General features: G+C 45.4%; 1 long non-coding RNA gene across 2 annotated transcripts in view; it reads right to left on the bottom strand.

The window, feature by feature from the left end:
* The window catches only part of LOC131486802 (uncharacterized), a 377,105-nt gene that overhangs the window by 38,575 nt on the left and 310,700 nt on the right, over positions 1-27,830 (bottom strand). For both annotated transcript variants that reach the window (XR_009249454.1, XR_009249455.1), the window contains exon 4: positions 2,777-2,960. This is a non-coding gene — a long non-coding RNA (uncharacterized LOC131486802). The remainder of the gene's footprint in view (positions 1-2,776; positions 2,961-27,830) is intronic.

The raw sequence follows: 27,830 nt of genomic DNA, 5'->3' as shown, positions 1-27,830 counted from the left end.
ATGAACGGATGGAGGGATGGCCATGTTTGGTAAAACATCACCCTGAAGAGTGAGGCTATTTTTAATGCAGTTATGGCCTCAAAACCGTGTGATCTTATTGTATTCTTCCTAACTGCTGCTGGCTGTTTTTCTTTTTTTAACATATTTTGGGATCTTAATGAATGAGAATGATTTGCACCACAGCATATGGCTACTTTAATTAAGCAAAGGGTATCATTTTAGTAGGATAATAAATACTGTATAATTTATCAGGCCTTGTGTGTATTTTACAAGTATACCATGTGGGCCATATAAATCATTCTTTTACTTGGGAGGGGTAGAAAGAATCCCTATTGATCGGATGCAAGACAGTGCATGGAAAGAAAATGAGCTGAACACCTTGACTGCCCCTGAAGAGGCAGCCATCTACGCAGCAGTCACCTTGGGGTTCCTTGGGCACCCTGAAAAGTGGAGTCACTCAGAAGGGACAGTGGGTGTAGGGAAGAGACAGTGTCCACGGTTGGAGAACTCAGTAACCCTCTGTGTTTGCTCCTCAATGAATAAATCACATTACCACCCGCTGAAGAGGTAGGACTCTGCAGAAGGAGATGCTGCTTGGAGTGCTGGAAAGAGGCCTGGGCTCTTGGGTTTTGTTGCTAAGCATTTGCCCAGGGCTGGAGAATTAGAATCCACCTGGGAGTAGGGGCAGACTAAAAGTAAGGCAGGGGAAGGTGAGCTCAGCACGTGGCCATGGAAATCCAGCAGTACTGGGATGTGGTCAAAGAACACCCACAGGTTATAAACAGACCCTGACAGAGCAGACAGGCTGGTGGGGTCCAGGACCTCGGATGAGCTAGATGCCTTTGACCCAGAACAAGGTGCCCTGGCTCCCTGGGAGCACTTAGCATCCTGAGGAGTGGGGAAGCTCCCCATCACTAGATGAGGGCAACTGTGCCCAGGGCTGTGGGGCTGGGGTGCCCCGATGGTAAGTCTCCGGGCAAATGGAAACCGAAAGTGTATTCTAAAGAATGAACCTTCCCCTACAAACTTGCAGACGCTTGCTACAAACTAACCTGCGATTCACCCTCCTTAAGCGAGCAGAGTCAGAGGATCTGTGGAAAAAATGGAACCAGCACGAGGTTTTGGTGGAGTGAGTCATGCCACATAGACAGGAGTGGGAGAAGGGCATCTGCAGAAATGGAGAAACGGCACATCATGTATCATACTTTTCATTACATTTTCTAAGAACACAATGTTGGAGATATCCATTTTATGTCTCCACTATCTCTCTATCTGTTCCAGAGGTTCCAAAGAGATGTATACTGGGAAACAGTTAAGAAGCTGATCTGGCTGAGCAGAGCCTTTGTGGACAGGGAAGGCTGGCCTATTCTAATTTCATATACTTTTGGGAAGTATAAAGGAGGTAAGATTGAAAAGTAGCTATAGAAGACATTACAGAGAACCCTGAAGACTTCGTACATAAATTTTAAAATTAAAAATATGCAGTCACTGGCACCTGTCTGCAATATGCAAGGCATTCTATTCAGGCTGGGATATATCGAGACTTCAGACGACTTAATTACATGGCCGCCTAGACAGCTCTACCTGGGTGTCCCAACGGCACATTGAAGTCCACATGGCCAGCACCTGACTCCTCATGTGTCTGCCCAAATAAGCTCCCTCCCCTCCACTCTTTTGACCAGTTAAAGGTACCAGCGTGCACCCACTCACCTGGGCAATAAACTCAGGAAGCACTGAAGACCTTTCTCTCCCCTACACTCTCCATGTTAAATCAACAGCAAGTGTAATCAGCTTCACCTCCCAACCCTTTCTCCAATTTCTCAATTCCTTTCTATTTATTTTTTTGGATGATTACACCAGTCTCTTAACTGTTGCCCCTGCCTCCAGGCCTGTGGCAGCCCCCCACCCCAGCTTCAGATTCCACACCGTCACCATACCGTTCTGTGCTGAGAATCCCACAAGGACTCTCTAATAGCTAACGCGATAGTAGTTGCTGATTTTAAGCTTTACAACATTTCTTTTTCAAATGAAATCCCAATAATCAAAACAGGACAGAGCCAAGATGCCTTGATGAGTGTCTCGCTTGCTCAGTCTTGCTCCTTATCCCAAGGCACCACAAAAGAGCCCCAGTGACCCCAACAAACACAGTCTGAAAGTTCACAGGAAATGTCCAAACCACTTAGCATGGTTTTTTTTATCCCTCTACCTCCTGGCCATCTCTCCCATCCCACTTCTGCCACTTCCTCCCTCACCGCTTGGACCATCCTGCTCTACTCTCTGGCCCCATTAACAGAGCTGCCTAGCACCAGTGATCCTCCAAATTCTGTTCAGGCATTAGCTCCTGTTGGAAGCCTCTCTGAACCCCCAAGCAACTCAGCCAGAACCTAATGCATTCTTAGGTGGACAGTCTTCCCCAGGAGAATGTAAGCTCCTTGAGGACCCAGCCAGCGGCCCATTCATTTCTCTCCTTGGTTCTCAGCTCCTAGTAAAGTCCCATAACCCTTCATCACACAGAGCTATGGAATGAAGACCAGGTGCCTCCCCTATCTTCACGCAGACTGTGCAGAGTCCTGCTGTGTTGCCTTAGGGTCTCAGCGATCAAAGACTATCCCCCTGTGACCCATGGTGATAGATTAGAACATCTGGCACCCTCCGCAGGGGTTCAGGCCAGCCTGTGTGGGCCTCGTTTGATGGATGGCCACTTCACTGGCTCTCTCCCTGCCAGCTCCAAAAGCAACACCAGTTCTTATTGTAGATAAAGTGACTTCTCAAATACCTTGGGCAAGAGGCCAGTGAGCTGGGCCAATGAGCAGTGGAAAGCGATTGTTCCAAGACTCTAATCGACATGCAGCTCTTTGAGGAAAAGAGTGATGAAGGCCTTTACTTCAAGAACCAGATGCAGGGCTTCTCCATCCCTCTCACGTGACAGGAGTGGGTCCAGGTTTGAGTCAGCCTGGCACCTAATACAGAAGATTTAGAAGACAAAAAGCTAACGGTCACTGTGTGCTTTGGGGGAGACAGTGGCTAAATAGCAGCTTCACAACAGTTGTAAAAAATGATGGTGTAATGTGCTGAAGTGCCCTCCCCAAATTCATATGTGGAAATCCCAACCCCCAGTACCTCAGAAAGCAACTGTGTTTGGAGATGAAGGTCATTAGGGTGAGCCCTAATCCAGTATGATTGGTGCACTTATAAGAAGAGGACATGTGGACAAAGCTTTGTATAGAAGGAAGACCATTTGAAGACACGGGGAGAAGACAGCCATCCACAAACTAAAGAGAGAGGACTCAGAATAAATCAACCCTGTTCACAACCTGAATTAGACTTGCAGCCTCCAGAAGTCTGAGAAAATCAATTTCTGCTGTTTAAGCCAGCCAGGCTTTGTTATGGCAACCCTCACACACTAATACTGATGGGTATGGTGTGGTGAGGGTCTCAGGCTATGGTGCAGGCCCTATGGGGGCTATGGTATGCTCCTGGGTGCCACTGTCGTCCTCATGGACGGTTTCTTGCTGCCCTGCTTCCATGAGTTTCTCTTCTCCCACAGCGTCTTGTGCCCTGGCTTGCCTTTCATCACATTCCCATGCAAAGGCTGTATTTGTCTACTTCTCTGTCTCCTCGACTAGACTCAGCTCTTCTAGGGTAACGTTGTGTCTCTTATTTCCAGTGCCTGGCACAGAGGCAGTACCCAGTAGCTGTACATTTGTGGAATCGATGAATTGGAGTTTACCATCCACATCTGTGCCCAGCCCTTCTGCCAGAGTCTGCTCCTTAGGTTGCCCTGGCTTGGGGGTCCTCAGCAGCCCCTCCCTTCCAGCTTCTCTGGCCACTGGCGCTGCTAAACAAGCCCCAGTAGGCCAAGGCTCGGAATGGAAAGGAATGGGTGGGGGAAGAGAGACGATTGGTGCATGTCCTGTCCAGAGAATGTGATTGGCTCTCTGTCTGAATGGGATCCTGTGATTGGCTTCTCGAGCAGTGTGGCTAATGAAGCTCTTCCCTTTAGGCGTTTCCTGGTAGCTTTCTGGCTGTGGGAGGGGGCTGGCTGTCTCTGAGCTGGCTCTGGTCTAGTACCTGTTTGCTGCAGCCTGAAGGTGCAAATGGTGCTCACAGACTCAGCAAACAGCTTTTTCCTAGGCCTTTAGGGATGGGATTTGCTGTGGGTCAGCAGGGGTCTAACACAATCTCCTTTTGTTGGGCAAACAAAACAACTGTTGATATACCTCCTCTCTGGTCCTGACACCTTTAACTCAACACAGAAAATCAAATCACTTCCCTGCAATTGGATTCTAGCAACTTCCCTCGATCCTCTTTTCCTTTGGTTTCCCTCCTGGGGTTCGACCTGCATTTTCCTTTTTCTGCAAGTTGAAAATGTAGGTTATGGCTGGGCTGTCAAATCAGGAAGGACTGGCAGTTAGAATGAGAGGCTCTCCCATCCTTCACAGCCTAGAAATGTTCCTTATAGTTCCCGAAGCCCGAGTGATATTTGGAAGTCTACAGTGATAATAATAAGTATTATTGTTTACATGTTGCAGTTGCTAACAGTTTACGCGTTATAATAATTCCTCATACAGTTTTGATCTTACACGAATAGGCATTATTACATTTGTCCTCAAACCCCTGGTGCAATTTGCAATTTTTTGCTTCACAATTTACATTTTGAGGATAAAGTACATGTTGGCTGCAAGGTGAAGTGACTGGGTCTGACAGGGTGCTGCGTTGCAGCAGACCCATTAGGGGAAGAAGAGGTGTCACCGTGGGTGGGGGGATGATTTTGCCAGAGGAGGAGGCCAATTTGCAAAATTTAAATCTGCATTGGAACATCACCCATCCTCCTTTTCTGGCCCCCTTTCTGAGAAATATCATCTCTACTCAGCCCCAGAGCAGGCTTGTCTCTGCTCCCTGAGTGGTTCCTGCCCTGGACAGGCCTTGGCAGGGTGACAACCTCAGTCTGTGGTAGGTGTGGGCAATGGCTGGCAAGCTGGTGTTTCTCTCTCTTCTCCCGCCCCCACCTCCTCAGTCTCTTCTGCTCCATGTTCATGGAGAAGCAGAAGAAGGTGGGGATATGGGTTTGCCATTTATTCCCAAGGATTTCCTGTCCTACCTGCTCCTCCCCCTCCACTTGAGTAGGGGTCCCGGGAGAGGAGTCCTCAGATCACCTGTTTTTAATGGGATGTGAACAGTATATCATGTAACTTTCTAGTTCTTTCTGGACCTTCTCTCATCAAAGGTAGCTCTTATGTTTGTTTCAAGCTGATGAAAGCAGCACAACTTAAAAAATAATAACTCAAAAACTACTTTGTAGAAAATGGGAACTACGGTGAGTCACTGGCTGTATGCGAAGGGAATGGTGGTGGGATAAGTTTTAATAACAGGGCACTGTGTGAAACTTTGAAAAGTAACCACCCCTCCCTCATTTTCCTCAATTTTGACAAACTGGGTTGGTGCAAAAGAAAGACGTCTTGTTTTGTGAGCCCTCAGGAGCTGCAGAGCTAACTTCAGGGGCAGCCACGCATGAGAACATCCTTACCTAGTTCATAACGCCTGGTGCATGGCAAATGCTCAGTACATGGTAAGTGTTACTATTATCATTAAAAATACAAATGAGACAATGAAAGAAAATGTTGGCTTCTTTTTCTCCAAACTCCTGAGATGGTCTCTCTCTTGTTCAGGGTTCACCTGGTCCTTCTCAGGACATACTGACTGTCCAAGTAGGCAGCGAGACATCCTGAGAGTTGGGGGACAGCAGGGGGCTGGCTCTTGAACCTTCTATGGTACAATTCCTTGCGTGCTCACTCTGAGACCTGCTTATTTTCTCCCAGGTATTTGATTTGAGATTTCACTCTCAGACTGAACTGAGGTCTTACTAGTCAGTGAGTCAGGGTGGCTGCTAAGAGCTATACGTTAGTTTCCTAGAGCTATTGTAACCAAGCACTACAAACTTGGTAACTTAAAATAGCAGAAATTTGTTCTCTCAGAGTCCTGGAGGCCAGAATAAGGTGTTGGGAGGAGCATGCTTCCTCAAAAGTCTAGGGGAAGCTCCTTCCTTGTTTCCTGTGGCTTCTACCAAACCTAGGCATCCCTGGGCATGTGCAGCATCACAGCAGCGTCCGACTCCACTGTCACAGGGTCATCTTTTCTGCATCTGTCTCCTCTTTTTTTTTTTTTTTTAAGTATGTCTATTTATTTTGGGCAGGGGGTGGGAGAGAGAGAGAGAGAGAGAGACAGGAAGAGAGAGAAAATCCCAAGCAGGCTCCGTGCCACCAATGTAGAGCCCCAATGAGGGGCTCAAACTCATGAGCTATGAGATCATGACCTGAGCCGAAATCAAGAGTTGGGTGCTTAATCGACTGAGCCACCCAGGAGCCCCTGTCTCCTCTTTTTCCAAGGACACCAATCATATCAGATTAAGGATTGACTCTACTTCAGTGTGACCTCGTCTTAACTGACTACATATGCAGTGACTTTATTTCCAAATAAGGTCACATCCCAAGGTACTGGGAGTTAGGACCCCAACATACGTTTTTGGAAGACAAAACTGAAACCACATCAGGGCTTTTCAATCATCCATCTCAACAGGCCTTGAAGGCAGCAGGGTTTGGGGCAGAGCCCTGGGCCTTCACTTCCAGAAATGCTGCACCCAAACAAACAGGACCTGACTCTGATGGCTGGGCTTCCCTCTGTCCTGCCCGGCTTCGGGCCTCACCCTGCCAGGGCTGATTAAACACATATCCCCCTTCCACTGCATCCCACATGTCCTCGGCTCAGTGAGTGGAAGTCAGGGCTCAGCTGAAAGTTCTGACCCAGGGCCACTTCTCCAGGCCAGCCAGAGCATGTCTCGCCCGAGAAGGCTAGCCTGCTGGAATGGACGTGACTTGTGTGCTAGCTTGTCACCCCACTCCTGCTACCCCCCACTCTACTCTGCTGCCAGTAAATGTTGTCAAGGCACAGACGTTTTCTGAAATCCCACTGTCTGGAGGACGGAGAGGTTGACTCAGGCTGAGTGACAGCCACAGCTGAGCAGAAAAGGGCACACACACACACACACACAGAGAGAGAGAGAGAGAGAGACAGAGAGAGACAGAGACAGAGACAGAGACCAACAGAAAGAGCAGGGTGACAGCCTGAGTTCAGAGAGACAGGGTGGGGGAGGGTACCCCTGGCCCTGACTCCCCCAATGCCTACAGCAGCTGTTCTGCCTCCCTGGAGGGAGCCCTGGCTATGCTTTCCAGAATCCTCCTCCAGTCTGGCCCCATTGCCCAGCTACTCATAGAAATGGAGCCCTGAAGGAATGGACAGAGTAATCTGTAAACTCTTCTACACAGGGTTTTTTACAATACATACTCCTGGTTTGCCTCAGGAGACAGTCATTGGGTTTTATAATTTTTTTTCTATAAAGATCTAAATGTTCTCTAATTAACCTATTAGTATTAATTATACACTTGTAGTCATTTATTTGCTAATCTGAAAAAATGAACCTCCTGGATTCAAAGAAAAGGTTCCCCACCAACTCCCATCCTCTTTTGTCTTTTCTCCTGTTAAGTGTTTATTTATTTATTTTAATTTTTTTTTTCAACGTTTATTTATTTTTGGGACAGAGAGAGACAGAGCATGAACGGGGGAGGGACAGAGAGAGAGGGAGACACAGAATCGGAAACAGGCTCCAGGCTCTGAGCCGTCAGCACAGAGCCCGACGCGGGGCTCGAACTCACGGACCGTGAGATCGTGACCTGGTTGAAGTCGGACGCTTAACCGACTGCGCCACCCAGGCGCCCCTCTCCTGTTAAGTGTTTAAATCACTTGTCAACACAGAAGGAATAATAATAATAAAAAGACTGACACCGGATCAGAGAGCAGGGCCATGGTGGAGAGATACAAAGCCCCCTGAGCAGTCAGCAGGAAGTGAAGATTCCTCCATATTCATCAGGGGAGAGGAGAGGACAGCCGCAGGATCCTCGGACCTGCCCAAGGAGCAAGACCCGGAGGCTGGCCTGCTGGGGCACAGTTTCCTGCCCTGTGCTTTTAGGACCTTATGGCTCAGCTTTTGCACAGGGATCCCCGGGATCATGTGGGTGCTGCTGTCGTCAGCTTCTATCTGTCTGCCCCGACCTCCTTGACAGATGAGGCTCACACACCTGAGACACTCTCTCAATGTAGCCAAAAGGAGGAGGCAAAGACACATAAACACACACGCATTTATGTTTATTGTGTGGGGATACAAGGCATTATAATAACTTGTAACCACCACACATATTATGAGCATATCAGTGATGATAACTCACTCACAGATGTGACAAAAAATAAGATAAGCTGCTATTACATACAATTGGTGGGTATAGCCTCCAATGCCACTTTTTCCTCTCCCTGCTGCAGGAGAGCCTGTCAGAACACAAGAGAGAGAGTAAGCCTCAAGAGCCTAAAGAAGGGTGAAACAATGCAAATTTTATAAGCTTGCACATTTAGGTCCCATCTCAGCAGCCCCGATTAGAGTCCCACTGGATGGGACTATAAATGAAGAAGAAGCAGTGTCACAAAGTGTCCCCAGCAAAGGACAAATGTTTGTCTAGTGTGGTATGGCATTGTCCTGGAGCCTGTGGAAGCCTGAATTTCTCCCTCTGTGCCCCACCAAGTCAAGGAGAAAGCTTTTGGGTTTCCCCACCTTAGGCTACAAGGCTCCTGGGTGGTGCTGTATTCAGGTATGTTGGCCTCAGTCTCCCAGCTCCTGGGGAAGTCTGAGAACACAATTGGACTTGAACACCCTCAGCATTTCTCACAGATTGACCATTGTCCTGAAGCTCTTGCTCAGTGGGGATTTCACACCTGTGGATAAATGATATGCTGTGCTGCAACCATGCAAGACCTATGAAGAGAGAGTTTTAAAAAATAATTAAATGGGTAATTTGATGCTTGTTCCTTTCTTTCATCTCTGTTCACTGAAGGTACATAAAACCTAAGGAATCGCACCTTGCTCTGGACCTAACCATCTGCCCTTTCAAGCTTGAATGTCTTCCCTCCCCTCCTTCCCCCATGCTTGGTTCCAGAGGGGGGTTCCAATCCCTGGACTTTGCTGGAGGGCTTAACCAAGAAGCCTGGCATCTTCCCCTTGGACTGAGATCCATCAACAGCCTTGTCCCCATTCTCCCCCCTTGCTCAAAACAGACCCACAAGTCTAGGGACTGGGTTTCAGTAGGGTAACGCCTCATTGATCTGGGCATTGTTCGAACTTACACAAACTAGCCAGGTAACTGAAACCTATCCTATCAAGAGCCAAAATCATTTCTTAAAAAAATTAATCACTTTTAGTAGACATTTTTCAAAAATGCATTACACACTTTCTTTCCTCCTTTAACAGAGGCTACTGATCATAATTTCCTGGAGCTGTAATCTGTCTGCACCTGCCTTCTAGTTGCTCTGACTCCTTTTTCAATGTCAGAAGATAGGCTTTCACTCTGGTCCCTGCAGGGTGTCCATCTCTAGCAGCCACACTGCCCTCCTTCTGCTCGGATCTTTCTATGTGTGCTGCCGCAGACTTTGGGGGGCCATCAGACCCACCTCCTCAGCTGGCTACTTCTTAGAGAAGAGTCAGGGAGGCCCTCAACAACACGCCCAAGAGGCAGGTTCTAGGCTTAGCAGAGACAGGGCTCTGGAATGGCTGTTTTGGGTAGTCAAGGACTCGTTGGCTTATTACACTGGATGTTGTACCTTATAGGACTAGAGATGCCAAAGAAACATGGTATCTTTAGGGGAAGCCACCCCACATTAAAACCCTAAGTCACTTTTGCTGTGATTAGACAGCAGGATGTCAAGGAGGAAACAAGGAAGAAAAGTGGAGTTTACTGAACATTTCCTGAACTTTCCATGACAAGAGCTCTGCTAGGAATTCTCACCTGCTATTTCACTCACTGCTCCCTAGATCCTAGAGATGTAGACACTATTGTCCCTATTTTACTGAGGAAAAAAATGAAGGCTTAATGCTGCGAATTAGTTAAGTGCAGAATCAAGATGCCAAATCATGTCTGTCTCACTTTGAAACCTGTTGTCTTTTGGGGCACGTGGATGGCTCAGTTTGTTAAGCATCTGATTTCAGCTCAGGTCATGATCTCATGGTTCATGAGTTCAAGTCCCGCAACAGGCTCTGTGCTGACAGCTGAGAGCCTGGAGCCTGCTTCAGATTCTGTGTCTCCTTCTCCCTGCCCTCTCCCCACTCACACTCTGTGTATGTGTGTCCCTCTCTCAAAAATAAACATTAAAAAGAAATTTAAAAAAGATCTGTTGTCTTTTATACTTTTTATCCTTTCAAAAAGCATAGAATTCCTTCTTTTTAATTCTTTTTTCATTTCTCTATTTTTAATCTTCTTTATTTTTCTTTTTTTTTAAGTTCATTTATTTTGAGAAAGAGAGAGAAAGAGATGGAGAGGGGGGAGAGGGAGAGAGGAAGAGAGAAGGAGAACACGCAGGGGAGGGGCAGAGATGGAGGGGGAGAGAGAATCCCAAGCAGGCTCCGCACTCTCAGTACAGAGCCCAACATGGGGCTTGATCCCATGAACGGTGAGATCATGAGAACATGACCTGAGCTGAAATCAAGACTCAGAGGCTTAGCCAATGGAGAAACCCAGCTCCCCTTAATTTTTCATTTTTAATGAATGAAATCATCCATGAAACCCCAACGTAAGAGATAACAAGATGCTCCTGTGGATGGCTTGGGCTTTTCTAGGCACCAAAACTATTGGAACCCTAGGGCCTCACAGAACCCAGACTGAAAACCATGATAACCAGGCCCAGAGATGTGCTAGGATAATATCTTATGGTTTAGGAATTCTCAAATAGGGCCTAAATAAAATTCTCCCTAATCATGCCCAAGAAAGGGGAGGGATAGACAGACTTCTTCTGGAGAAATCTGTAAATGATATACCATCTCATTCCAAGTCCTCTGTCCTCACTGGGTTTGCATGCACTCAGAAGAAAGACTTCTTTGACATCTGATTACATTTGGTGGTGCTGATGCTGCAGACCTGGGCAGGCTTCTCCCTGGGCAAAGCATTGCTGGTGGACTAGGGTTGAGACCCCCTGGGACCTCTATTGTCTCCTTGTAAATCCGCCACCCTTCTCTTCTGCACCATTTGTGCTTGATTTTTCAGGGAGCAAAAATTATGTTGTTGGACTGTGGGGCACCTATGATGCCTGAGACATATCCAGGAACTCCCATATGAAACTCCCAGGTGAAAGGGCATGGCAGGCCTAGAAGCAGAGGGACGAGTGACATCAACAAGAAGATTCTGGCACAAAGCTGTGTTATGAGTTAATGAGAAGAGGCAGTGAGCAACAAGAGTGAGAGTTTGGGCTCTGGAGTCAAGCAAACCAGGATTTTTTATTCTGCCTCTGCTGTTTCTTTAATCTCCCTAAGCCTGAGTGTTCTGAGCTGCAAAATGAGAACAAAAATATCTCTTTCACTGGTATGCTATAGTGTTAGATGGAGTGATGCATGAAAGGTGGTTGGCACAGTGCCTGGCACATAGTAAGAAATCAGTAACCATTAGTTGTTCTTATTATTATCCTCATTAATCATTATATACTCAAACAAGTAATCCAAGGACTGATAAGTCAATATAAAGAGCAGAAAGTTACTTAGGGTTTGGTCATAATGTTTAAAATCATCTAATTAGTACAGTGGTCTGTATTTTATTAGGAGACCTCAGGCCTGGGGTTTGCTTTCCAAGCAGAGTTACTAAGTTGTTGGCATTTGAATTTGGAGCACATTGGGGCACTGGGTGGCTCAGTTGGTTAAGTGTCTCACTCTTGATTTCAGCTCAGCTCACAATCTCACGGTTTTTGAGTTTGAGCCCTGCATTGGACTATGTGCTGACAGTGCAGAGCCTGCTTGGGATTCTCTCTCTCTCTCTGCCCCTCCCTTGCTTGTGCTCTTTCTCTCAAAATAAATAAATAGATGAATTCGGAGCACAGGTGAGGGACCCTCAGCATACAGACAGTATTAAGCTATGGGGCTAATAACTCACTTCATTAGAGAGTGGGACAGAGATGAGAAGGGATCTGGCATGGAGTGGGAGCCAGCAAAGGAGACCAAGAGGGAATAGCTACCAAGGGAGAAGGAAAGCCAGCTGTCCCACAAGCCATGAGAGAACAATTCAAGAAAGGGGAGGCCAGCTACAATGAATGGTGGGGAGGCTAGGAAGGGACACTGAATGTGGACCTTGAGGTTGTTGGGACCTTGGCAGGGGCAGTTTTATGGAGGAAGAGAAGCTGAAGCCTGATGTGGTGCTGGAGGGGACAAAGGGAGGTGAGGAAGTTGCAATTATGACCACAGACAATTCTTTGGAGATGTTCTGCTAAGATTTCTCCCTGGGACGTGGAGCCATATGAGTTCTATCGGGAAATGTGGTGGTGTGAAGGAAGAAGGGGGAGCCACTCCTTGGATACATCAGCTGGTGGAGCATCCTCTGGGAAACTCATCACTGACACATTCTCTTCACAGAAAATGCATTTCTTTTTTTTTTTTTTTTAATTTATTTTTGGGACAGAGAGAGACAGAGCATGAACGGGGGAGGGGCAGAGAGAGAGGGAGACACAGAATCGGAAACAGGCTCCAGGCTCCGAGCCATCAGCCCAGAGCCTGACGCGGGGCTCGAACTCACGGACCGCGAGATCGTGACCTGGCTGAAGTCGGACACTTAACCGACTGCGCCACCCAGGCGCCCCCAGAAAATGCATTTCAGTTGGAGGGGAGAAATGAAGTCAAAGTCACCAAGGCTGTCGGAATGGCTTTCCCTCCAATTACCCGTGTGTGGATGGTGTACCAGAAAGGAGGCAGAGAGGACAGGCCCTGCTGAAGCAGACTATTCCTTCCTTCCCACCCATGACACTGCAGGATCCATGGCCAGACGTCAGATGGGGGATTGTCCCAGCCCCTGGGACACTCACTGCCCCTGGAGAGTTTGGGGCCACACCCAGTCTGGCCTCAATACCAAGAGCCCTGGGACAGGTGGCCTGGGATGAATCAGAGGGCTAATTAGCACTCTTTCCCCATCTAAAAGGAGCCAGAGACATATAAATTGCCCCCAAGAGGGAGGGAAGGAGGCAGAGAAAAAGGAGGTGGAGAAACAGACAGGGGTTACATCAGAAAAACAACATCATCCAAACAGCCTCATGTCCCAAATGGGTGTTCCTTCTCTAGTAGGAGTGGCAGAGGCAGCTGGGACCCAGGGGACCCCTGAGGTAAAGCACCTGTGTTGGCGCCTCATTATCTGCATGATGGATGCCACCTCCCTACCCCAGTGAGGCCCCAGGTGATGTCTACATGGCTAGCTGGTGTCTAATATCTCTGCTTCTTCCCATTACACAGCCCTGAAAATTCACTGCTGGGCGCCAGCATCTAGCTTGGCCCTTGGTAAACTGGGGTTTCTGCTGGGTAAAAGTCACATCAGGGCAGTGGCCAGGTCTGCGCTCATCCAGGGGATGGAAGAATCAGTGGGCTTGACCAGCATAATGTTTTAGGGAACAGTGCAACTGAGAGGATTCTGGAGAGTTAGGGTCTAATCATGGCTGCGTGACCCTGAGGGCCTTGGAAACATGCAAGTTTGGGCCACATAATATCTCTAACATTTGGGAGTTCTGTGAGTTCAGCATCCTCCCAGCCAAATTATTTCTGGATTATTTATAGAGCCATGCCTCTTTTTTATTATTATTTTTTTATATTCTTTCCAGCCTAACTTTTGAGGGCCTAGCATTCCTGTTGATCTCAGTTCTGTGTGGGCAGAGACAGAGACAAAGAAACTGGAGGTGGGCAGAGGAGCAAAACCATTGTTCATTTGAGAGATAGGGAAGGAAGTCTTAAGTCTGTAATTAAAGACAATTGCCCACAATGAGCACATCTAATGGCCAGATCTTGGTTTTTAATACCATTCTCCAACAAAAGGAGTTAGGGCTCCTTGGAGAAATGGTTGTTTCCTGCTGGGGCAGGAAATGTATGAGATGAGGCTAGGGCATCCTGTAACACCAGAAAGTAAGGAAGTGACACATACACACACACACATGCACAGGCACACGCCCGCGGGGATATGTTAAGGGGACACAGGAGCCAATGAAGAGCTCCCAATGGCCAAAGCTGGAAGAATTTGAGCCAGGAAATAAATAAAGGAGTCTTGGATCATAATGCAAGGTGTAAAATGAAGATTCATGAACCTATGTTGATATAAATAAATGAATAAACTATCAAAGAATAAATAAGGAGAAGAGACAAATCTGTGGTGCATAGGAATTACAAATCATTTGGTAGATGCCTGTTTTCAAGGATGTGGAGCTTAACTCTCCACTCTGTAACTGTGGGCTGCACCTAGTGACTTCTTCCCCAAGAAAACAATATGGAAAGGGGGAAAAAGCAAAACTTCAGAGTGGAATGCTGTCTTAGCCAAGTGATCAGGTCAACATCAGCAGTGATGAGTCATGGTGAGGTATGTACTTCTGACATGATGTGATAAGAAGGGCACTATACCATGTGGTCTTCCCCCAAAAAGCTCATAATCCAAGTCTGAGCATTAAAACAAGTGTAAGACAAATCCCAGTTGGGAGCTACTCTATAAAATACCTGACCATTACTCCCCAAAACTTCAAAGTCGTCAAAAACAATTAAAGTCTGAGAAACTGTCACAGCAGAGAGGAGCCTAAGGAGACAACTAAATGTAATGCAGTGCCTTGGATGGGATTCTGGAACAGAAAAGGGACATCAGGTAAAAACTAAGGAGATCTGAATAAACTGCAGACTTTAGTTTAAAACAGTGTGCCAATATTGATTTTACATTAATAAATGCACCATACTAATTTATTTTTATTTTTTGAAGAAAAAATTTTAAAGTTTTATTTATTTATTTGCAGAGAGACAGAGACAGTGAAAGCAGGAAAGGTGCAGAGACAGAGGGAGAGAGAGAGAATCCAAAGTAGGCTCTGCTCTGCCAGCACAGAGCCAGATGCAGGGCTCAAATCTACAAACTGTGGGATCATCGCCTGAGCCGAAACCAAGTCAGACACTCAACCCACTGAGCCACCCAGGCTCTGGACCATACTAACTTAAAATGTTAATAATTGGGAAAACAAGGCACTGGGTAGATGAGAAAGTCTCTGTACCTTTTTTTGAAATTTTTCTGCAAATCTAGAAGTGTTCTAAAAAATAAAGTTTATAAAAAAAAATAACCCAAACCCTGCCCAAATCATGTGTTTCTAATTAAATCATTTGAGTGGTTCAAACCTGAGTAGAGTTGCTTAGCAATTTTTAAACTGTATTTGTGTAAAGGATTGTGATGGTTACTGCTAATTCCTGATTTAATTTCTATTTCCTTCTTCATGTCCAAAAAAAAAAAAGGCAGTGTTTCCCCCAAAAAACAATGTGTCCAGCAAACATATTCATTTCTCCTGATTCTCTTGCAGCAAGTGGTGGCCATGAACACAGTTCTGGTCAGTGAGACATAGGGGGATCTCTAGGAAGAGACTGGCTTCTTGAATAAAAGGAGAAATCATCATTAGCAGAAAGCCCTTTGCCCAACGATCTTCCCCTTCTTCCCACCTGTAGTTGAGATACGTGGCCTGAAGGCAGGACAGCTATGTTGTGATCATGAAGCAACCAGCATGATGATGAAACTCTACACATCATGGGTGACAGAGCTGAAAGGTAAAGACACAGGTCCCTGGTGGCACTGCTCAGTGACTGTATAAGTCCTGGACTGCTCATCTCTAGACGTCTTACTTGGTGATTCAATTTTTTTTTTTAACGTTTTATTTTTTATTTTTGAGACAGAGAGAGACAGAGCATGAACGGGGGAGGGGCAGAGAGAGAGGGAGACACAGAATCGGAAGCAGGCTCCAGGCTCTGAGACATCAGCCCAGAGCCCGACGCGGGGCTCGAACTCACGGTTGCGAGATCGTGACCTGAGCTGAAGTCGGACGCTCAACCGACTGAGCCACCCAGGCGCCCAAGTGATTCAATTTTTTTAAAGGCTACATTGGTTGGGGTTTTAGTCATTTGCAACCAAATACAATCTTGCCAATATAAGGACCAGTAGTAGAGAAGCTACAGAAGGTGAGGAATTTGGAGAGAGAAGACTGTTTTAGAACTAAGAGCAAGAGAAATTATATTAAATATTAAGGATCTATAGACTATTTATTACATAACTGAGGGTTTCAAAAATGAAGTAAGCTATTTAATCTACATGTCAAACTGGTATGAGTATGAATCCTTATCTTTGTTTGAGAGCCTGGACCATGCAGGCACACAAGTAAAGTGAAGTTGCTCAAGGTCACAAAATAAGTAAGAGGCAGAGCTAGGAATGGAATCCAAGTCACCTCATGCCAAGGTAGACAGGTGTCCCTCTGTACCACTTTGGTCTCAAGGGAGCTCAGGTGCAAGCTATCTGAGGAAGGCAAGGGATGGAGAAGGCAGAGAGACCAGAGATTGAGGAGAAAAGCTAGCCCAGGTCTCAGCTCTGTCTGAGGGCTCTAGGAATGAGAGGAGCCTGGACATTCTACATGTGAACAAGTAATAACCTTGGGGTTCATGTAATCATGAAAAGAGGAGTGTAAGTGGAGGTTTCAGACAGAAAAGATATGTTAACCGCCTAAAGACCAGGGATTAGGAGATCAGCCAATACCCCCTGAGTGAAAAATTGTGGAATAGAAAGTCTAGAGTTTTTTAGATTTTTATGAAAAAAATTGAGCATAAGAATCTGTTGTTTAGAATTCAATAAGCACTTCTTAAACATATACTATGGGCAAAGCACCATATTAGGCAAGGTGAAGATCACAAAAGAAAAGAATGGTATGACCTGCTCTATAGTTAAGTGAGAGAATCCAAATGATATGTCAACTAGCTGTGCATTTGGAATTGTGTTCAAATTAGGAGTCTTGCTTTTCTCCTGAAATAAGGGATGAATCCAGGTTGGTATGATGCCTCCAGACTGTCTTAAAAAACCCAGAATCTTTCTGTGCTTTTATTCTGGATGGGAGAAGCCTAGTAGATACAAGATGGTTAACAGACCTCAGTCTGCCACTTATGTCCCAGGGTGGCAAAAAGGCAAAGGACAAAGGGCAAAAAGTGCACCTGCTGTGTCAACCCCTCCTTTTTCAGGGAGTTTTCCTGAAGGTTTCACAGTAGAGCTTCCTCTTACATATCATTGGCATGAATCGAAATACATGGATTTTTCTATTGTGATAGGCTGAATGTCTCTGTCTCCCCAAAATTAATACATTGAAGCCCTAACCTTCACTGTGATGGTGGTTGAAGATATGGCCTTCAGGAAGTAATTAGGGTTAGATTAGGTAACAACAGTGGGACCCTCATGAGATTAGCACCTGAAGAAGACGGGGGTGCTTGGGTGTCTCAGTCGGTTGGGCAGCCGACTTGGTCAACTCAGGTCATGATCTTGCGGTCCATGAGTTCCAACCCCACGTCAGGCTCTTTGCTGACAACTCAGAGCCTGGAGACTGCTTCGGATTCTGTGTCTCCCCTCTCTCTCTGCCCGTCCCCCACTTGTGCTGTGTCTTGCTCTGTCTCTCAAAAATAAATGCTAAAAATTAAAAAGAAAAAGAAGAAGATAGATCTGTCTCTACACCCATGCACCAAGGAAAGGCCATGTGAGCACACAGTGAGAAGGAGGCAGTCTACAAGCTAGGAAGACAGTCCTCATGAGGAATCGAATGTTTTTGCACCTTGATCTTGGACTTTCCAGGCTCCAGAACTGTGGGAAAGAAATGTCTGTTGTTGTTTATGTCACCTAGTCTGTGGCATTTTGTTATAGCAGCCCAGGTTGACTAAGACACCTATCTATGAGGAAGCTGGGAAATGTGCTCAACTGACACCTGAAATAACGTCCATGTTTTATTAATACAACTGAGAAGAAGAACAGATTATGAAGCAGGTGGCTAGCACTTTCTGTCACAACCTCTATCATAAGGGGAGGCAGCCAATGTGCCTTACATCAGTGCATTTTTTTTTTTTGCAGGTTCATGTTTGACCAACTGAAGAGAGTAACAACAGGCTATATTAAGAACTATGATAAAGGTAATAAAAACTAACCAAAATGTTATTGTGCCAAGTAGCCTTTCCCAACACCTTAAGTCAGTATTTACCACATATCCTTGTTTTATCCCTTCTCATCAGTAACTAAAATGATATAATTGAATCAATTACATGCTTATTGTCACTTCCTTGAGGGATGCTGCCTGTCTTATTCACACCTGGGCTGGAACAGAGTGTGGCATATGGTGAGCACCGAGTACAAATTTGTTGACTGACAAATTGTTATTCAACACGTATTATGTGCATGATGTTATTTTTTACATAGATTATTTATTTAATCCTTACCATAATCCTGTGAGGAGGATATCATTATTCCTTCCATTCTACAGAGAAGGAAACACTGAGCCATTAAAGATTCAATTCCTTGTTTAAGGTCACAGAGCAAGTACATGGGTGAGCGGGGTCTAAATCCACAGCTGGGCTTTCAACCAGCACATGATGCACTAGGGAGTGTAACTCTCCTCCCAGAGTGCCCGAAATGCAGAGGATCTCCTTTTCTGACTAGACCTTAAAAAATGGGTAGGAATTTTACAGGTGGCTGTAGCAGGAAGTGGGGGGCGAGGCTGGAGATAGAGAAAAGAACCCCATTCTAATTAGAGGAGCTTGAACCACAGAAACTAATAATGGTTTGGGAATAGAGAGTAGTCAGATGCCTCAGAAAATGTGTACTGTGGTACATAAAACTAGAAGTAAGAGGTGGGGTCCAGGTGTGAAAACCAAACCAAGGAATTTCACTGTTATCCTTTAATAGACACATTGGGGGAAACTTCAAAGGTTTCTAAGTGGCAGGGAACATGATTACATCTGTGTTTGAGAAAGATCACTGGCAGCAGTAGGGAGCCCAGGTATGAAAGGGTAATGGCTGGAGGCAGGGAGAACAATTCAAAGTGTCAGAAAATATTCAGGAGAGAGTCAGCCAAAGCCTGAACCTGGATAGGTGTAGCTGGAATGGGAAGAGAAGGGTGGATCCAAACATGTCATAGATATGGAATCACAAACCACTGGGCACTGACAGAATGAGATGGAGTGAGCACAGATGAGGCCAGGCCTTGACAGGCAGACAGAAGAGGGAAAAGGGGGCAGGCTCTTGCAGAAGCCAACGAGACAGGGTCCCGTGATTTACTTGTGTGATGTCTGCTGACCTGACAGGAGGCAAATTCAAGGAGACTCCATTCTTAGAGAATGCTAGATCCCTCTTCTAACCTTTGAGTGGCAATCCCCTGGTCCCCTGCCTGAAAGACCTGGGTCAAAAATCTGGAGAAATGAGCCACAACTCCAGACTTCAGAGTAGAGTAATGGTCAGGGGAACTGGTACCAAGCGGAGACTCCCTCTCTTCCACACGGGAGCTGGTGGTGGGGCATATTGCTCTCCATCACCCCCAGGACTGGAGGAAACTTCACTCTCCTGGCATTTTTTAGGGTCTATGCAAAGGCATGGGGTTGAAACTGTGTGGGCTCTCATGGCAGTACAAGTGGACAGAACAGGAAGAAGGAGGCTTTATCCATCACAGAATATATTAGTTTTGACCCTGAAGAATGTCCTAAGAGGATTTAGAATGCACATGCCCGGAAATGCTTTGAAATCTCTATCCTTGCAGGTATAACAAACGAGAAGTGCAACAATTTCTTTCCATGGCCTGGGACCTCTACCTGTTCTCTGGCATTACTGACCACGCTCCCTTTGTCCACTCTACTCCAGTCATGGTGGCTTCCTCCCTGTTCCCAGTCTCCAAAAGTATTGGACGGCTTGTCCCTGCTTGGTTACTCCCTTCCCCCAAACCTATCTGTCCTGTTCTGCAGGTCTTGGCTCCAATATCATCTCTCAGAAAGGCCTTTCTGACCACGCAAGCTAACATTGCTCTCCACAAACCCCCAACCCCAGTCACTCTGAATGTGGTTCCCTAATGTATTTAATTTGACATTCGTTTATTTCTTAAATGGTGTATCTCACTCAGGAGAGTAAGCTCTAGGAGCATGGGGACACTGCTGTTTAATTTGCAACATTTCTGCAGTACCAAGAAATTTCTTGGGCCATTGTAGGTGCTCAGTAAACATGGACTGAAGGACATGAACTGCCATATAAGGGAGCATCCACTACCCCTCCCCCGACCCTTTTCTTACCTTGCACCTGACCTCACACCCTCTTCCCAAACAGTACCACAATTAGAACATACACTCTTCTGAGGATGGGGAAATATGAATTATCATCCCCTGGCCCACTCCTCCCTAGCAACACACTTCCCCTCTGCCTGGTGATCAAACAAGGAAGTACAGGTGAGTTCTGGAATCCAAGTACCCCTTAGAAAAAAGGTGTTTGCAGGGGCCGTCTCAGCAGACAGGACGACATGGCCTGGCAAGTAGTGGGTGCCTTAGAGAATTAGAGTGAGCTAAGTCTGTGTGCATTTCAGCATGAACCCGTTGGCATGTAATCGCATGCACATTAAGGACCAACTCACATCGGTCCATGATCAGGCCACTGAGGCCCCAGAGCCTTTGTCTCCAGCCAAGACGACAGCCCTTCCTCACTCGGCTGCAGCAGAGCAGAGGTGGAGAGCTGACATGGCAGGTGCATGCCGGGAGTCTGATCAGCATTCAGCCTAGGCAGCATTGGGGCCTCATTAGTTTTAATGAATTAGCACTTTGGAAAAGGAGGGGATGATGTTACAGCGAGTGAGTGCACATCAGCAGCCTTCATTTAGGCCTGAGTGAAGAGCCATCTTCTTCCTTCATTTTTCTTGCTCCTCCCAGGTGTGGAAGCCTGAAACTTCTCTAAATGCTAGAATCAAAGACCTCTGCTTTTTCTGTACTAACTCATTCTCCAAGCTGTCTATAGACTGGAATCACAGCAATTTTTGAATCAATGAAAGATAGAATTACCACAGCTGGAAACCCTGATGTCTGTGTGGGACCCAGAGATGCTAGTGACCCCAACACCCTGTGCGGTCCCTTCTGTCCTGCTTCCCCAAATCCTGCTCCTAAAAGCTGGAGAGCTGCCCCTGGGGTGGGGGTGGCTGTATCCCCACCCTCACCAGCGACGTGGACAAAGAAATTCCTTTGCGGCAGAACTGGCTGAGGGGGAGGAAACCAAGAATTGGTTAGGACAGGAAAGGATTTTTTGTCTGTAAACTCACATCCTTTTCAAAATGGGTGGTTCTAGCTGCAGGTGGGAAGTTGTCACTGCAGTGTAAAGGCAATTTTGCTAAGGAAGAAAAGGAGAGTGACAGAAACAGACAGAGATGGTCAAAGAGAAGGCGAGCCAGAGACAGAGCCACAACAGACAGGAAGGAACAAAGAGGCTGAAAATACTCCCAGACAGGCAGCCAGTGGCTGCGTGAGACATTCATCCAGACAGTGGCACATCTCCACCAGGGAAATGTCCTGAGGATCCACTAATTCTGCCTGAGGGGACTGTTCTTCCTCGTTTCCTGGAGAACTGATGCTGCTCTTTGATGGAAACAGAGCCTGGGTAGAATCCACTGAAAGGGAATGAAAATGTGATCTGATAGCTGTGAATAATCAGAGCTGCAAAATAAAGAGGGTGAGACCCAGATCACTGACTGAAGAGGAGATTATTCTTCATTCTTTGGATTCCTTGTAGGTTAATTGCCTGGTCACATTGCCTGGTTCAAATCCTGGTTCTTCAGCTTAATAGCTGGGTGAACCCAGATGGGTTACTTAACTCTTCTGTAACTAATTTCCTCATCTGTAAAACAGAGATAACAGTAACTGCCTCATAAGGTCTTGTGAAGATTAAATAAGAGATCACATGTCAAGTGCATGGAACAGTGCCTGGCACATATTAGCTTTATTATCATCATCATCAATGATATTGTTGTTATCCCTATCCTTTTCCTGGTCTAGGGGTCTCATGTGCAGCAAGGCTATCAGCATTCATTCTTCTGAGAGTGTGTATAAGGTGCTGTCACCAGTGACTCTATTCCTCCAGCTACTGGAGTAACAGGGATGGGACTCATCTCTCTACAGGGAGGGATCTCTTAATATTTCTGTTTAAGAATATTACCATGTTCTGATAATTGGAATTGTGACAAAAGGTGTTTGGATGAGAAGGAAATTGGTAAGTGAACTGGAAAATGGTAGCCTAAGTTTTAACCATGTTTAAATTAAATGTAACACAAGTTCTAGATTTAAAAAGGGAAAACAACCATTGAGAACCAGTTATGAGCCAGGCGTGATGCAAGGTTATTTTACTTATGACATTGGATTTAGTGCTCACATTAAAACCTGCAGGTAGTTATCATTACTCTCTTATAGATGAATTAGCTGAGGTTCAGAGGGGTCGAGCTGCTTGCCCAAGATTGCAAAGCATGGTGAAATGTATGTGATACACGAACGTGGCTAATGTTTTGGTCATCTGATCAGACAGTGTACAATGAGTACTGTAGTGTTGTGGTCATGGAACCCAGAGAGCGTAGATTATACTTCTGGACTTCCTTAAAGAGATGTCTCTGTAAATCCAAGTGTTAGCACACCTCCTGGCCCGAAACGCAGAAATAACAAAACATGAGAAGAGAAAGCCAATGAGAAATCAGTTGGCTCAAAAGTAAGATAGCATTTCTCAGAAACTGCAGGAGCCCTAGTTGAAACACGGATTTCTCACCCGTACCCCAGTGTCAGATTCAGTAGGTCTGCGGTAAGGAACTGCATACCTTACTAGTTTCCAGAGATGCTGCTGCTGCTGCCCCCAGGAACACACTTTAAGAACCACTGTCTAATATGAAGCTGTGGGCTCGGGAAGTTGTAAGCAGGGACTGTGTCAAGCCACCCACTGACTTCGTCTGGATCTGCAATATCCTTAGTATCACTACAGCTCCAGCAATACCATGATACAACCCTGGTTCTATGCTTGGACTTCAGGGCACCCAGGGGAGGCAAACATTAAATTATTAGATAAGAAAGCAGAGAAGAAAAATACAAAATAAAACAACAAAAAAATCCCATTCAAAATGATCCCTACAAACCAAAATTCGAAGACACATGAAGAAATCTGATAGTGAGGAAAACTAGCTAACAAAATAAGCCATCAGAACATGAATCAAATCCAAATGAAATTAATTATACGATTCCAACAAAGTTTTTAAAAGAAGTGTGTTTATAATCTTCACAGAAATAAAAAGAAATATCCATTAAAATGAACAAAAATTATGGAAAAAAAAACCAGGCAGAAATAAAAAAAGAATACAAGGCTATGAAACAGAAATAGTTAGAAAACCTTGCAAATGAGGAATGGAGTAAATGGCAGAGAAGCAATACTTGAAGAATAAATTAGCAAAACATAGAAAAAATAGATTTTCCCCCCTGAATTGAAGAAGGACATGAATCCTCCAGTTAAAAATACATCTGGAGTGGGGTACCTGGGTGGCTCAGTCGGTTAAGTGTCTGACTTTGGCTCAGGTCATGATCTGATCAGGGTTCCTGGGTTCGAGCCCTGCATCGGGCTTTGCTGTGACAGCTGGGAGCCTGGAGCCTGCTTAGGATCTTCTGCCCCTCCCCTGCTCACACTCTGTCTCTGTCTCTCTCTCTCTCAAAAGTAAATAAACATTAAAAATTAAAAAAAAAATACATCAGACTACTCAGCAGAAAAAGATAAACACATGCTTAGACTTGTAGCTGAACTACAGAAATGAAGGATAAAGAGAAGAAATAAAGCTATTAGAGAGACAACATCCTGTTCTACAAGGAATAATGATTTCACTAACAGCTATTACTCTTTTAGCAGTAACAGAGGAAGTCAAACAGTGAAGAAATATCTTCAAAGTGCTAAGGAAAATTAATCATCAGCATAAAATTTTATAGTCAGCTAAACTATCATTCTCAAAGCAAAAACAAAGAGAACGTACAACCACACAGAGAAATTATTCCAGAAGTAGGGGAATCCAGAGAGATCTGGAATACAAGGGATGGTGAGCACAGAAATGAATCAAACACTAATAAGTTCAATTAACCATTTTAAAACAAAACACCTTGTTTTGAATGGAAAAAAGGGCAAAATTAAAAATCTAGACCAGGGGTCTGCAAACACTTTCTATAAATGGCTAGATAGCCAATATGTTAGGCTTTGCAGGCTATACAAGTTTCTGTCACAACCACTGAATCCTGCCATTGTGGGGTCAGAGCATCCACTCACAATAAATAAATAAATGAATGTGGCTGTGTTTCAAAAAAAATAAAACTTTTTTTTTACAAGAACAGGTGGTCAGCTAGATTTGGCCTGGGAATAGTACTGTGCCCATCCCCGCTCTGGATGACAAGAACAAGATGTAGAGAGGGGTGCTGTTCAGTAGGTAAATAGGCATTTTCCTATCCTTGACATACTCAGGAAGAGAATAGAAATATTAAATAATTTAGATATTTTTAAATATCATGCATAATTAAGCATGCCTGTTTACAAAAATTGAGGGTAGCCACTAAAAATTAAAAGTATGCAGCCTAAATTACCAAAAGGAAAAAAGGAATATAAATAAAGCAGATTCTGGTAAAGGTAAACAATATGAGGCCATACACATGATCACTGTGTCCTACCTGCCCCAGGTGATCTGAGGGTAAAATATACTAGGAGGAAGATCAGCTATATGGCACCCACCTCTGGCTTGCCAAGGAGCCTGGTGAGACCAAAAGAAGCAAGCATTAATTGGTGAGTAGATCTCTTGAGAGCTTTTGTTTGTTTGTTTGTTTGTTTGTTTTTAATAAGAGGTATCCTAGCCCATAGTAAGAGACAGAATATTGTAGAGAGCAGCTCAGACCATGGGTCAGTCATTCAGTACTTATTCGGTACCTATATCACATGATACTAGATACTTATCATGCTAAGAAGCAAGAATAGAAAACTGAAAATCATAGTCCCTTCCCTTAAGAAGTTCACACATAGATAGTAGAAACAGTTCAAGGGAGTTAAGTGCTGCTAATTCCCAGGATATAAGCTACCAAGCCAGAGAGGCTCTTATGGACATAGGACCTTCACTCTGAGAATAAAACTCGGTAACTGCTGGATACCATGGACCCTCTTCTTCCAAACCCTGGGTGTCCCACTCTTCTCCCATAGAGAATCTGTTCTTTTCCTTTTTTCCCCGGGGTTTTTTGGCCTACTGACCATGGCTTGGCTGTGAATATGGGGTAAGCAGAGCTAGAGAAAGACCAGAGACTTGAATCAGAAGAGACCAGAAGAAAATAGGAAATACTGATACTCACAGAGTATCCGGGATATTAAATACACAGTTTCCTTTGCTCAGAATGTGCTTCCTTGTCTTTGCTGGTTACTCACCCTTGACGTTTTGGCTGAGAAGGGACCTCCTGGGGAAACCTTCCCTAGTCATCCACTCCACCAAGCTAGGTTATACGGCTGGCCAGCCTGCCCACATCACATTGCCTGTGTTCTGGTCTGTCTCTTCTCCTGGACCAGACCATGAGTGCCTCAGGGTTGGGTCTCATTGCCCTGTTTCTCACCTTTCACCTGTACAGACCCACAGATGCTGTGGACCATAATGGCCCAGAATGGACCACCTTAAGGTGTTTTGAACACTAAACATTCTCCTTCCCATAGGACCCTCTACCCCTGTCCAGACCAGACATAATGACTTAGACAATTCCTATTCCACTTCCAGGAGTCACCTGGATGCCACTTCCTAGATGAAGCCCCCACCCAACCCATGTTGATGGAACAAACTGAAATGGGACTGGATGCTATTCCTCCATGCTCCTAGAGCACCTGGCATTTCCCTGCCTTGGTCCCTAATACATTTTACTTAAAATAGCCTATTTCCTTGTCTATCCTTCACATTAAGCTCCCCAAGGGCAGGACTTTCTGGTTTGCTGTTGCATTTCTAGTACCCAGAATAGTTGATTGCTCAAAAAACATCAAATGAATGAGTTAGACAGAGAAGCATTAAGTCATAATGGGTGGGGGGGTTGGCCTTTCAGAAGTTTAAATTGCTTTAAAGATTTAAGACTTAGGGAATTAAGGAGTCAGAAAACATCATGCAATTAGATGTACACATGTTTTAGCAGATTGGCAGGTAGAATTCATGTGAGCTAGACAGGAGTAATCATTGGAGGCTTCATGGAGGAAGCGGGTTCTAGAGGAGAGGCAGGATTGTGACAGAGGAAGTGGGATGAACAGGAAATGCCAGAGAAGGCAGAGCTGGGGCTAAGATGCAGCCAGCCCTCCAGAATTAGCATGGCAATACTCACTGCTCAGCAGGCAATTTGAATATAAACTGTCATGGGAATTAAATATCAGTTCTGACAAATCCACGTGTATTTTTGCCTTTGCTTTTGTATCTGATTGGCTCTTATGTGAGATAATTGTGGAAACTTCTGGGCAACAAGAAAAACCAGTAACAGAGAAGGTTTGTGTGGTAAGAGTACTTGGAAGCTAGGCATAGAGAGTTGCAGAGAGGGCTGGCGGTGGGGCCCAGTCTTCAGCATAACTATGGTGTGGGCTGCACTCACTGATTTATTTTTGGCAGCCTCTCTGCCTGCCATGGGTATTTCCTTATTATTAGCTGATTCATCCACTTCATACAATGTGTCTTCTGATATTTTAAGCAGCCAGTAATGATGATGGACCATTATTATATGGGATGGTCCTATAAGGTAGATCTCAGGGAAAGAAAAGCCCCTCCCAGGTTCCAGATTCTGTCCAGGGGGAAGTTGAGTGCTCATTGGCCAGCTGCCCATGTAACTAGAAATAAGCCCTGGGGACCCCTGTGGGAGGAGGCTGAGCCCTAGATTGTAAGTCCTTAAACCAGACTATAAAGCTAAGGAGAGTGTCTCATTTGCCACCTTCTCCCACCTTCTCTAAAAGTACCTAGTCCTGCAATGACACCCTGAGGAACTGGATAATCTTTGATGGATTGAACTGGCAGGTTGGGGGCCACAGGCATTTAGGCTGCTGACTCAGTGGCTTTCTGTTTTGGGGCTGAAAGGCTCTGCGAAGACCTTTGTTGTTTGAAGGGCAGAAGCTTTGACTCCCTCACTCCCACGCCCCTTCCCCACCAGTAGAGCTTACTTGGCGGTGAGGAAGAAGGGCCCATTGTCCCTGGAAAGTTGTAAATTTCTCGTGTTATTCGTAAATGGGCCTTTTGCACTTTTTCTTTTTGTCTGTGTCGCCAATTTCATGTAAGGATTTGGACCGATCTCTCGTAATCCTTAAGTCTTACTTCCTCGTTTCAGTTGATTTTCTACAGCCTTTGATTCTATTGCTAACATCAGTCTAATTATAAGCTAGTCCCTGCTGTGGCTTAGTAGATGCTTTAACTTATGTCTCAATGGCTCCCTAATGTGTCCCCCCTGGCACAGCAGCCAGCTTCAAGTCTTTCCTAGCTCTCTGCTACCCTACAATGAAGGTGACTTTAGTTCCTCTCCTGAGAAGGTTGGGGCCACCATGCCCTTCTCTTCCATTTCTACACACACCCATCACTATCTTCATGCTTTCACATCATCCAAAAAGAGCTGCTCTTCCACCCTTCAAGACGAAATCTCCTGAGTCACGTTATGATGCCTTCTTCTCCGTTCATCAGTTCGCACCCTTCCCACAGAATTTCCCCTCTCTACTTTCTCCTTCCGGTGTGTCTGTGAGATGTGGAGGTCATGCCTACTGGAGAGTGAAGCAGAAGAAGCACTCAAACAAGCTCCCTGGACCCTACTCCCCTTTTTGTCTCTCATTCTATTTTTTTCATGCTCTTCTATCTCAGAGTAACAGCTCACTAAGACTCTGTACATTTACCACTGGCAAACA

Source organism: Neofelis nebulosa, chromosome 10, assembly GCF_028018385.1.
Source record: "Neofelis nebulosa isolate mNeoNeb1 chromosome 10, mNeoNeb1.pri, whole genome shotgun sequence".
Taxonomy (NCBI): domain Eukaryota; kingdom Metazoa; phylum Chordata; class Mammalia; order Carnivora; family Felidae; genus Neofelis; species Neofelis nebulosa.
This window is presented reverse-complemented; position numbering and strand designations above follow the sequence as displayed.